This window comes from Hemitrygon akajei, chromosome 9, assembly GCF_048418815.1.
Source record: "Hemitrygon akajei chromosome 9, sHemAka1.3, whole genome shotgun sequence".
Classification (NCBI taxonomy): domain Eukaryota; kingdom Metazoa; phylum Chordata; class Chondrichthyes; order Myliobatiformes; family Dasyatidae; genus Hemitrygon; species Hemitrygon akajei.
The window spans coordinates 40,575,837-40,589,201 of NC_133132.1; positions in this window are offsets into that span (position 1 = coordinate 40,575,837).

Genomic DNA, 13,365 nt, shown 5'->3' on the forward strand with positions numbered 1-13,365 from the left:
TCATGCACCTTAAAAACAGGATTTTACTCTGTAAGCCCTCCTGCCCTTCGGCAGCTACTGTCCAAAGTCGGGTGCTCGACGAAATACTTCAAGGTCGCGCAGCTCTTACACAATGAAATGAGTGCAACAGTCATCAGCAACAGTGGCTCTGACACAGCACCTTTTAAGTTTGAGACCGGGTTCAAACAGGGGTGCCTCATTGCCCCAACTCTGTTTACCGTTTTCTGACTGGTCGTCACCACAAGACCTCCCACAAGGAGTTCAGATTCTCTATAGGACAGATGGGGACTTTTTAACCTTAAGAAGTTCAAGGAAAAGAGCAAGGTGTCAACTACTTCCATCATGGAGCTCCGAAATGCAGACAACACCATCGTAGCTCACTCTGAGGAGGATCTGCAGTGCATAATAGATGCTTTTGGCAGAGTATACAAGCTCCTGGGACTTGATCGAAATATCACGAAAGCACAAGACCTGCGCTAACCTGCTCCAGATGAAGCTCGTAAACTTCCTACCATCCAATTCGAAAACATCCCTCTGTAGAACCCTGATCATTTCCTTCAAGAGACAGCACTGAGCTTAAAATAAAATACTGTGTAAGCGAGGTTTTGGAAGGCTGAGGAAGTGGGTTTCTTTAAGATCGGAATTCAAGACCAACACCAAGCTTCTAGACGATAAAGCTATAGTATTTGGAGTGGAGGCATGGGCAACATTCATCAGGCGCATAAATCCCAAGAAACATACCATCAAAGATGCCTCCGAAAGGTTCTGAGAGTTAGCTGGAAGAACGGGCCTACTAACTCCAGCATCACGGAGGAAAATAACACTAACTCCATTGCGCAATTGAGACTCAACACAAATTGCGACGGGCTGGCCAAATCATCTGTATGCCTTAATCCCGCCACCCCAAACAGCTCCTCTTTGGTCAAGTGAAGAATGCAAAACGCCCTCCTGGAGGGCAGGAAAAGCGATTCAAGGACAATATCAAGTCCCACCTGAGGAAGAGCTTCATCAACTTGAATGGATTGCAAAAATTAGCAGAGGACAGGGTAGGCTGGAGAAGGACTGTCTATGAGGGGACTGCACAGCTTGAATAATACCTGCACCGTTTCACTTGAGACTAAATGGCTTCATCGTCAGGAACGACTGGTTTAGGGCCAACCAGTTACATCCACCACCATTTTAATGACGTACAGCTGCCAGCTCTGCAATAGGACTTGTGGATCATGGATCTACCTGTTCAGGACCCTGAAGTGACCAGATAAACCACCAAGAGAAAAATCCATAGTCGACTCTGTGATCGCCAATGATGCTGCTGCTGCTGCTGATGATGATGATGATGATAACGCCGATGAAAGGATAATAAGGAAGAGGTTGAAAAGCAATTCTTCGTGATTAGTTCCAAGTGCTAGTGAGCGTAAGAATAAGAGAATTATGGCAAATGAATATATTGCTGAGGAGTTAGGAGGCACGATTTAGATTTTTGGACGATTGAGATTGCTTCTCGAAGAGGTGTGATGTATAGAAGAAGGACAGGTTTGTACCTGAACCGGAAAAGGACTAATATCCTAGCGGATATTTTTTCCCACCCTGTCTCTTGCAAAACTGCTATCCCCTTCTCACAATTCCTCCGTCTCCGCCGCATCTGCTCTCAGGCTGAGGCTTTTCATTCCAGGACGAAGGAGATGTCTTCCTTTTTTAAACAAAGGGGCTTCCCTTCTTTCACCATCGACTCTGCTCTCAAACGCATCTCTCCTATTTCCCGCACATCTGCCCTCACCCCATCCACCCGCTCGGGATCGGGTTCCCCTTGTCCCCACCTACCACCCCACTAGCCTCCAGGTCCAACGTATAATTCTCTGTAACTCCCGCCTCCTCCAACGGGATCCCACTACCAAGCACATCTTTCCCTCCTCCCCTCTTTCTGCTTTCCGCAGGGATCGCTCCCTACGCGACTCCCTCCTCCACTCGTCCCCCCCCCCCCATCCCTTCCCACCGATCTCCCTCCTGGCACTTATCCTTGTAAGCGGAACAAGTGCTACACCTGCCCTTAAATTTCCTCCCTTACCACCATTCAGGGCCCCAGACAGTCCTTCCAGGTGAGGCGACATTTCACTTGTGAGTCGGCTGGTGTGGTATACTGCGTCCGGTGCTCCCGGTGTGGCCGTTTATATATTGGTGAGACCCGACGCAGACTGGGAGACTGTTTCGCTGAACAGCTACGCTCGGTCCGCCAGAGAAAGCAGGATCTCCCAGTGGCCACACATTTTAATTCCACGTCCCATTCCCACTCCGATATGTCTATTCATGGCCTTCTCTACTGTCAAAATGAATCCAAACTCAGGTTGGAGGAACAACACCTTATATACCGGCTGGGTTGCCTCCAACCTGATGGCATGAACATTGACTTCTCTAACTTCCGTTAATGCCCCTCCTCCCATTCTTACCCCATCCCTGACATATTTAGTTGTTTGCCTGTTATCCATCTCCCTCTGGTGCTCCCCCACCCTCCTTTCTTTCTCCCGAGGCCTCCCGTCCCATGATCCTTTCCCTTCTCCAGCTCTGTATCACTTTCGCCAATCACCTTTCCAGCTCTTGGCTTCATCCCATCCTCTCCGGTCTTCTCCTATCATTTCGCATTTCCCCCTCCCCCCCCCCCACTACTTTCAAATCTCTTAGTATCTTTCCTTTCAGTTAGTCCTGACGAAGGGTCTCGGCCCGAAACGTCGACAGTGCTTCTCCTTATAGATGCTGCCTGGCCTGCTGTATTCCACCAGCATTTTGTGTGTGTTGTTTGCATCAGAATTATCTTGTATTTCCATACAATGTTACATTAGGCTGTTACACACCTACTATCAGAGAAGTACTTCCATAATTAGGTAAACAACCTTCATACAAGCAAGGACAGAAAACAGGGCAAAGTGAGTATACTTATTTATTCAGTAAGTTATGGGTCGAAGTATTTGGTGAGTACATTTCTAACTCTTCTGGCTTCAGTCTCGTTGCCGTCTGTTCTGAAATTGATAGGTTGTGCTCAAGAAAACAATGAAATGGCGCGCTGCCGTCAGCATCCATTCCAGCACGTCATGACACCGTTTTTAGATTTCTCCAGTTACCCCGTTCACACTGCTCCGGCCAATCTGGCATTTTCAAAATTACACACTCCTGAGAGCGTTTCTGAAAATTTCCGTTATCGGGGTATGAAAACGCCGTTTTAGTGTGGACGGAGGGTACAAACGAAGAGAAAAAGCTTCGGTTACGGATTTATCCAGCCGAGTGTTGACGTAGCATTTGTTTGGTGTTGTGGTCTCCGTGTTCCAAGTTCCAGCCTCTGTGTCCGAGTTCCAGGCTCCGTGTTTGAGTTACGATTCCAAGTCAGGCTCCGACTTCCGAGTCCAAGTCATGTCCAAATCCATCTCCGTGTCAAGTCTCTGTATGTGTCCTGCATTTGGGTTCACTTTCAGCCGCTCCTCCGGTCGCCCATTGCAACAGAACGAACCAGCCGCTCATTGCAACAAGGACAAACAAACAATTGCCATTCACATATAACAATTTTGTGCGGGTTGATGGAATTGTGCCAGATTTCTTTATCCTCCTGAAGACGTTGTGGCGTTGGTGCGATTTCTTGGTAATTGCATCTTCGTGGATTGACTAGGACTGTCACAGTCCGGTCCGTTGATTCCTTGTTTCTGTTTATTTCTTTTCCCCTGTGGTTTGCTTGGCTCCTTGACTGAGGCATCTGATTCTCATTCGAATCGGCAGCATAAAAACTCTGACTTACATCTACTCGCTGCTGGTCCGCCACCACAGCAGGACGGATATGCTCGTTCCGAGCCGCCGAGAATGGGTCGAGTCGAGAGCCTATCATCCACTGTTCCTGGGTCGAGTCAAGAGCCTGCCGTTCGCAGTTCCAAGTAAGATATGAATCGTCTGTCTTTGTTTGGTGTTGTGGTCTCAGTGTTCCAAGTTCTTGTCTCCGTGTTCCAAATTCCAGTCTCCACGTCCGAGTTCCAGGCTCCGTGTCCCAGTTCCAGACTCCGTGTTTGAGTTCCCAATCCAAGTAAGGCTCCGAGTTCCGAGTCCAAGACATGTCCAAATCCGTCTCCGTGTCAAGTCTCTGTGCCTGTGTCCTGCACTTGGGTCCGCTTCCAGCCGCTCCTCCGGTCGCCCATTGCAACAGAACGAACCAGCCGCTCATTGCAACAAGGACAAACAATTGCCATTCACATATAACAACAGCAACACTTAATTTTGTCAGCCTCAACACCGTTGACTGAAAGTTGATACAGAATTAAATGGGAGCCAGAGTGCCATGACAGAAAGTGGCGAAAGGTGCAGGAGCCTCAGGACCTACAAACCAGGATCAGGAACAATTGTTACCCATTAACCACCAGGCTCTTTAACGAGAGTGGATAACTTCCTGCAACATCACCTGCCTAATTACTGAACTGTTCCAACAACATATGGACTCCCTTTCAAGGACTCTCCATTTTATGTTTTGGATATTTATTGCTTATTTATTTATATATTATTATTTTATTCTACTCTCCTCCCCCCACCTTCTCACTCTGGCTGCAGATCTTTTTTTTTAATAGTCCCGTTGGAGGGTCTCGGCTTGAAACGACGACTGCTTAGTTCCTCCATCATTTTGTGTGTCCACTATCAACGCTGCCCTCACTCCATGCATTTGCCACCCCACCAGGGATAGAACTCCTCTTGTCCTCACCTACCACTGCATTGGCCCCCGTATATGCTATATTCTGCCACATATTTGACCTACCAAAATGAACCACCTCACACTTATCTGGGTTGTACTCCATCTGCCACTTCGCAGCCCAGTTTTGCATTCTATCAGTTTCCCGCTGTAACCTCTGACAGCGCTCCACACTATCCACAACATCTCCAACCTTTGTGTCATCAGCAAAATTACTAACCCATCCCTTCACTTCCTCATCCAGCTCGCTTATAAAAATCACAATGAGTAGAGGTCCCAGAGCAGATCGCTAAGGCACACCACTGGTCACCGGCTTCCATGGAGAATATGACCCGTCTACAACCACACTTTGCCTTCTATGAGCATGTCAGTTCTGGATCTACAAAGCAATGTCCCCTCGGATACTATGCTTCCTTGCTTTCTCAATAAGCCTTGCATGGGGTACCTTATCAAATCTCTTGCTAAAATCCATATATACTACATCTATGGCTCTACCTTCAATGTGTTTAATCACATCCTCAAAAATTCCATCATGCTGGTAAGGCACGACCTGCCTTTGACAATGCCATGCTGACTATTCCTCGTCATATTATGCCTCTCCAAATGTCCATAAATCTTGCCTCTCCGGATCTTCTGCATGAACTTACCAACTACTGAAGTAAGACTCACTGGTCTATAATTTCATGGGCTACCACTACTCCCTTTCTTGTATAAGGGGACAACATCCACAATCCTCCAATCCTCCGGAACCACTCCCGTCCTCAGGGATGATGCAAAAATCATCGCCAGAGGCTCAGCAATCTATCTCCTCTCCTGCATCCTACAGTAGACCGAGATACATACCGTCCGGTCCCGGTGACTTATCCAACTTGATGCTTTCCAAAAACTCCCGCGCATTCTGTTCCTTAATATTTACATGCTCAACATTTTCAGTTCGCTACAAGTCATCCCGATAATCGCCAAGATCCTGTTCCGTAGTGAAAACTAGAGCAAATTATCCATTAAGCACCTCTGCCATCTCCTCTGTTTCCATACACACCTTTCCACTGTCACAGTTGATTGGTCCTATTCTCTCACGTCATGTCCTCTTGCTCTTCACATACTTATAGAATGCCTTGGGGTTTTCTTTAATCTGCTTGCCAAGGCCTTCTCATGGCCTCTTCTGGCTCACCAAATTTCATTTTTAAGCTCCTTCCTGCTAGCCTTATAATGTTCTAGATCTGTATCATTACCATTTTTTGAACCTTTCGTAAACTTTTATTTTCTGCTTGACTAGATTTTCAACAGCCTTTCTACAGCATAGTTCCTGTATCCTACCATGTTTTCCCTGTCTCATTGGAGCGTACCTATGCAGATCACCAAGCAAATATCCCCTGAACATTTGCCACATTTCCCTGGGAACATCTGTTCCCAATTTATCCTTTCAATTCCTGCCTGATAGCTTCATATTGCTCCTTACTCCAATTGAACACTTTTTTAAAAAAAACTTGTCTGTTCCGATCCCTCTCCAATGCTGTGCTAAAGCAGGTAGAATTGCGATCACCATCTCCAAGATGCTCTCCCACTGAGAGATCTGACTCCTGAACGTGTTCATTTCCCAATACCAGATCAAGTGCAGCCTCTCCTCTTGTAGGCTTATCTACATATTGTGTCAGAAAACCTTCTTGGACACACTGATCATGCTCCACCCCATCTAAGTCTCTTGCTCTAGAGGGGTGCCACTCAATATTGGGGAAATTGAAATCTCCTATCACGCCAACCCTGTTATTATTGCACCATTCCAGAATTTTTCTCCCTGTGTGTTCTTTAATGTCCCCGTTACTACTGGGTGGTCTATGAAAAACACATAGTAAAGTTATTTACCTCTTCCTCTTTCTAATTTCCACCCACAGAGACTCAGTAGCCAATCCTTCCATGACTTCCTCCTTTTCTGCAGGCGTGACTCTATCTCTGATCAGCAGTGCCACGATCCCATCTCTTTTGCTTCTCTCCCTTGTCATTTCTGAAACATCTAAAGCTTAGCACACTAAGTAGCCATTCCTGCCTGTCAGCCATCTAAGTCTCTGTAGTAGCCACATCATCATAGCTCGAAGAACTGACCCACGCTGTAGGCTCATCCGCTTTGTTCATGATGCTCCTTTCATTAAAATAGACACATCTCTAACCATCAGTTTGATCGCATCCCTTGTCTACCATCTGTCCGTCCGCCCTCTCATATCGTCTACAAGCTTACCGGATCTGTCAGGCAACCGCCCTTTCCTCCGTCTCATCAGTGCGGTTCCAATCCCCCAGCAATTCCAGTTTCAACTCTCTCCAGTATCATTAGCAGACATCCCTGCAAGGATATTGACCCCCCTCGGATTCAAGGGCAAACCGTCATTTTAGTACAGGTCATGCCTGCCGCAAAAGTGGTCTCTATGATCCAGAAACCGAATCCCTGCCCTCTGTCAAATCCCTCAGCCACGCATTTATCCTCCATCTCACTCTTTTCCTGTACTCACTGTCACGTGGCACAGGCAGTAATCACAAGATTACTACACTTGAGGCCTTGCTTCTCAACTTCCTTTCCAACTCCCTGTAGTCTGTTTTCAGGACCCATCCGTTTTCCTACCTACGTCCTTGGTACCAATATGTAGAGCGACCTCTGGCTGTTCGCCTTCCCACTTCAGGATATCGTGGACGCGATCAGAAATATCCTGGACGCTGGCTCCTGGGAGGTAAACTACCATCCGTGTTTCTTTCCTGCGTCCACAGAATCTCCTGTCTGTCCCCCTAACTATAGATTCCCCTATCACTGCTGCCATCCTGTTCCTTTCCCTACACTTCTGAGCCACAGGGTCAGACCCTGGTGGTATGAAAGACCAGAGTATATCTGGCGTGTACGAGGTCTGTGATGATTCTAGCTGTATTAGTGCAATAATTATGGACAGTTCATGGAGGTGAGCTGTGTGGACAACTCGCTGCAGTTTCTTGCAGTTGCCATATCAACTTGTTATTCATGAATATCAGATGGCTTCACGATGCCTGAATAAAAAGTTGGTGCATGTCGACAGGAATGAGTTTTCTTTGCTGTGACATCTACGTGATTGGACCAGGACAGGCGATGTCCACTCTTGGGAACTTGATGCTCCCAACCCTCTCGACCTCAACACCGTTGATGTTGACAGAAGCATGTGCACCGCATCATCACTCTATGAAGTTGATAACAGCTCCTTTTTGGCTAAAATCGAGAGAAAGTTTTCTTTTGTCATAACACCATGTTAAGAGGACATGAAGACCCAAACCTATTGACTCAGAAACAGCTTCTTCCCCTCCGCCATCACATGCTTAACTGCTCCATGGATCCCTGAACACTGTCATTATTCCTTACTCTGCACTGCTTATGTAGTTTTTATTTTATGTATTTACCGTAAAACAAGAATTTCACATCACAGAAATTAGTGATTAAAAACCTATTTTTGATTCTACTCCAAATTCCAGGAACCACTTTCAAAGAGTGATAAGGGAATTTAGTATGGAGGTTAAGGAGAACGTAGGGCAATTGAGGAAAACGTAACATTGAACAGGAGACATTGTGTAGTTTCTGACATTCCATATTAGAATAAACAGTATAAAAATGAGAATTTCCCAAAATATGTTAGAGGTTTCCTGCAAATACAGGTCGCAAATTTCATCTGAGGCAACCTAGGAAAGTGAAAGTATACAAGCCAAGGAAAAGTCAAGGAAAGGAGAGGTAATAGACCTTGTCAGAGGAAGGTCCATGGAGCGAACAATTGAAATCTGACAAAGGAGGATAAAGTGATTTAGAAACAGGTGTGTTGTATTGGGCAGGGTTTCCTTAAGGGAAAGTCTTGCCCAGCAAATGTGTTGGAATACTTTCAGAAAATAACAGGCAAGATAGACAAGGTTGAGCCGGTGAATATTGTTCACTTGGATTTCCAAAAGGCCTTAAACAAGGTAATGCATTTGAAGCTGCTTAACAAAATAAGTGCCCATGGTATTACAGGATGGATAGTAGCATGGATGGATGATTGTCTGGCTGGAAAAAGGCAAAGAGCGGGAATAAAGGGAACGTTTTCCGGTTTACTGCCGGTGACGAGTCATGTTCTACATGCGTTGGTGTTGTGACCGCTTCTTTTCACGGTATAGGTGAATGATTTGAATGAAGTAATTGATGGCTTTGTGGCTAGGTTTGTAGACAATACAAAGATAGGTGGAGGGGTAAGTAGTGTTGAGGAAGCAAGCAGGCTTGGACTGATTAAGAGAATGGGCAAAGAAGTGGCAGAGAGAATATAGTGTAGGCAAGTGTATGGTCATGCACTTTGGTAGAAAGAATAAAGGCATAGACGTTTTCTAAATGCAGAGAAAACTCAAAAACATCAGAGGTTCAAAGGGACTCGGGAATCGTTGTGCAGGATTCCGTGCAGGATAACTAGCAGTCAGTGGTAAGGAAGGCAGGTACAATGTTAGCATTCATTTCGAAACGACTGGACTATAAGAACAAGGAAGTAATGCTGAAGCTGTTACAAGGTGGGAAGGGGGAGCGAGGGTGCTCGAGGAGGACCCAAATGCAGGACACAAACACGTTTTTCTAAGGATAAATAAAATAAAGTTCATTACTCTTTACAAGGAGAACCATGACGCAAGGATAGAACACATACTTTGGACTTGGAGACGAGGAACGCCACGGCCAGGACTTGATACTCAAACACAGGACATGAAACACTGAGCCAGGACTCCGCCTTAAGACACCAGGCATGGAGCCTGGACTCTTTATCACCGGGTCAGGAACCTTCTAGGGTACAGGGCCGGGACCCCTCTTTAGACAGGACATGGATACGGAGACCACACAACGACAGTCCATTCGAGTAGCAGCAAACAGCCTGACAACTGAACTGGATACAAGACGACAAGACAACGGACGGTACTATCACTGGACCCAAGTTTGTTCCAAGCTGTGGGAGCTCTTAACTCACCCCGACAGGTTAACCTTGCCCAGACCCACTCTGGCAAGGGAAGGCGAATGGCTGGCACCTGCTGCGGGAGGAGTCTTGGCTTGCTCCGGCAAGAAACTTAGTTGGCTCCGGCTAGATGACTTTGGCTCGCGGTAGCTACGATGACTTCGCTAATGCTCCATAACACTCTCACCTCGAACAGCTGAAGCCAGGGGCTTATAAACTGCCGGTGCGGTCGGGAGTAAATTACCTTAATCACCGAGCTCGAGGGACACGTGAAACAGGGAATTAAAGGGGAACAAGGAGTCAATGGTCCGGATCATAACACAACCTCGATAAATTTAAAGGGAAACCGATGCGGACTATGACAGAAGCTTTATCAGATATTCGTCAGACTGCACCTGGAGTATTGTGATCAGTTTGGGCCCCTTATCTTGGAAAATATATCATCGACAGAGCCCAGAGATGGTTCATGAAGAATGATTCCAGGAAGGAAAGGGATACAATGTTAGGTCTGTTTGATGACTCTGATCCTGCACACACTGGAATTTAGACGAATAAAAGGGGATCTCATAGAAACCAATCAAATATTGAAACGTCGGGATAGCATGAATGTGAGAAGGATATTTTCTGTAGTGGATGAGTGTAGGGCCAGAGAGCAATACAATACAATACAATACAAATACTTTATTGTCACCAAACAATTGATACTAGAGCTTACAATCATTACAGTGGTATTTGTTTCTGCGCTTCACGCTCCCTGAAGTACAGATCGAAGTAAATATAATAAATATTTAAATTATAAAACATAATTAGAAAATAGAAAAGGGCAAGTACGGTAGTGTAAATCAGGTCCAGATATTTGGAAGGTACGGCCCAGATCCGGGTCAGGATCTGTTCAGCAGTTTTATCACAGTTGGAAAGTGTGCCTAGGTGGGACTTACCCTTAATTATTCTGGCAACACTGCTCTGACAGCGTGTGGTGTAAAGTGTGTCCAAGGATGGAAGATTGGTTTGTGTGATGTGCTGGGCTAGGTTCACGATCTTTTGCAGATTCTTCCGGTATTGGACAGGACAACTTCCATACCAGGTTGTGATGCACCCTAGAAGGATGCTTTCTACGGTGCACCTATAAAAATCAGTGAGGGTTTTAGGAGACAGGCCAAATTTCTTCAGCTTTCTCAGGAAGTAAAGGCACTGGAGGGCCTTCTCAGAATGGAGGAACTTTTAGAACAGGATAGAGGATAAATTTATTTAGAGAGAAGATGATGAATCTGTGGAATTTATTGCCACGTGAGACTATGTGGCCAAGTCACTGAGTATATTCAAAGCGGTGGAAGGTTACGGAAAGAAGGCATTAGAATAGGACTGAGAGATATCATAAATGCGTTTCGCCCATCGTCGTCGATGAAGACATCGACACGATTAGTCACTTTGAGACTGGATGCGATGCGTCCGAAGATGACTGGTCAGGCTAATTCGGGCACGGAATGTCCTGGTACATTTTGGCCAGACCTGTGTAGGCACTGCAGTTGTTGCGCTGGTGGCTCTGGACTTGCGCAGCTCGCGCTTATGTTGTGCTTCAGCAACGCGCCTTGATTCGTGAGCTGGACAGCCCTTATGGATGAGGCCGCGCCAGGTAGGTCGGTTTTGTGTCAGCATTTCTCAAGAGGTCGTGTCTCTGTCAAACGACTTCAGGGTGGCCTTTAGTGTGTCTTTTTAACGTTTCTTCTGCCCTCTCTGCAAGTGTCTTCCAGCAGAGAGTTCGCCAAAAAGGATATGATCGGGTTTCGCTCGTCCGGCCTGCGGATGGCATGACCTGCCCACCAGGTCTGTGCTCTCATAAGCAGTGTGTGGACTGATGGCAGACTTACTCTAGAGAGAATTTCAGTGTCTGGTACTTTGTCTTTCCATCTGATGCCTAATATTCTGCGAAGATAGGTCATGTGGAAATGGTTCAGCTGTATTGCATGTCTACGATACACAGTCCACGTTTCAAAGGTATACAGGAAGGTAGTGAGTACCACGGCTCTGTAGACGTTCAGTTTTGTTGCTCGACTGATTCCTCGACGTTCCCATACAGTGGAGCGCAGTCTACCGAAAGCAGAACTTGCTTTTGCTATTCTGCAGTTAACGTCTGTATCAATAATCACTGCTTGGGAGAGGGTGCTGCCAGGGTAAATGAACTGGGCCACTGCCTGTAGTTTCTGTCCTTTGATCGTGACTTTGGGTTCTGTGTACGGTGCATGAGGAGCAGGCTGGTGCATGACTACAGTCTTTTTGATGTTGATGGTGGGTCCAAAGTTGTCGCAAGCCGTGGAAAATTTGTCAATATTGACTTGCATCTCTGTCTCCGAGCCAGCATACAGGGCGCAGTCATCGGCAAAGAGGAAATCTCTCAGAACAGTCTCCTTCACTTCGGTAATAGCTTGAAATCTCATTAGGTTGAAGATCCCCCCCATTCACTCTCTACGCTAGGCTGATTCCAGCATCATTGTAACTGTCAGCCATCATTCATCATGGCTGTAAACATCATGCTGAACAGTGTGGGTGCGAGTACACAGCCATTTGACGCCATTGGTGACTGGGAAAGCCTCAGAGGATTCTCCGCCGTCCATCACTCTGGCCATCATGCCATCATGGAGCTGGCGTAACATCTGAATGTATTTGGCGGGGCAGCCGAACTTTGTCATGATCCTCCACAGGCCTTGTCGTCAGACAGTGTCGAAGGCTTTCGTGAGGTCAACAGAAGTTGTGTAGAGTTCGCGATTCTGCTCCTGGCACTTCTACTGAAGCTGGCGCGCGGCAAATATCATGTCAATAGTCCCACGACCTTTGCGAAAGCCTCACTGTGACTGGCAGCAGACCCAGCTGGACTGCAAGGACTCTTAGCAGATCTCTTGCAAGGATCTTTCGTGCGATGGAGAGCAGCGAGATTCCTCGGTGGTTGTCGCATTCTTGTCGATTACGGTTCCTCTTGTAGAGGTGTACGATGGATGCATCTTTACGTTCCTGAGGAATGGATCCTTGTTTTCAAAAAGACTGGAACAACTCGGTGAGCTTCACAATAAGCACAGAACCACCGGCTTTGTAGATCTCTGCAGGTATGGCGTCTGCCCCTGGGGCTTTGCCACTGGATAGCTGGCTGACAGCTTCCGTGACTCCGGCTACTACAGGTAGGTTATTCATGGCACTGTTGACGTCGATCTGGGGAATCCTGTCTATCTAATGAAACAGGCAATGTTTAGGGCACCTTTTCTAGTCCCTTCCTCATACTAAGGAGGTGAGCTGTGCTTTCCTAAAGTGGGCTGCTCAGTCGCCGAGGTAGACGCCGAGATTCACTGCTGCTTCGGTCAGCAAAAAACGACCAATTGAACTGAGTCGCCTGTGTGCAGGTCTGTGACTACAGCTGCCAATGTATCCACACCTGCTGCTTGATCGCTCGCCCATCGCCACCAGACTTCAAAGGTTGAGGGTGTTGATGATGATGATGATGGTGTCGAGACTAGCGTGAGATTTGGATTGATGGGCCAAAAAGCCCAATTCTTCTCATATGTCTAATCGTCTTATAAGTATGGCCCCAGATTATTTGTGAGTGGGCGCAGGCTGCCTTTGTAGAGGAGAGATGAACGTTATGCCAGGAGGGTTGGTCGTGAGCCATTGTAAATGGCCTGTTTCCGAAAAAAAAATGTTTTGGCA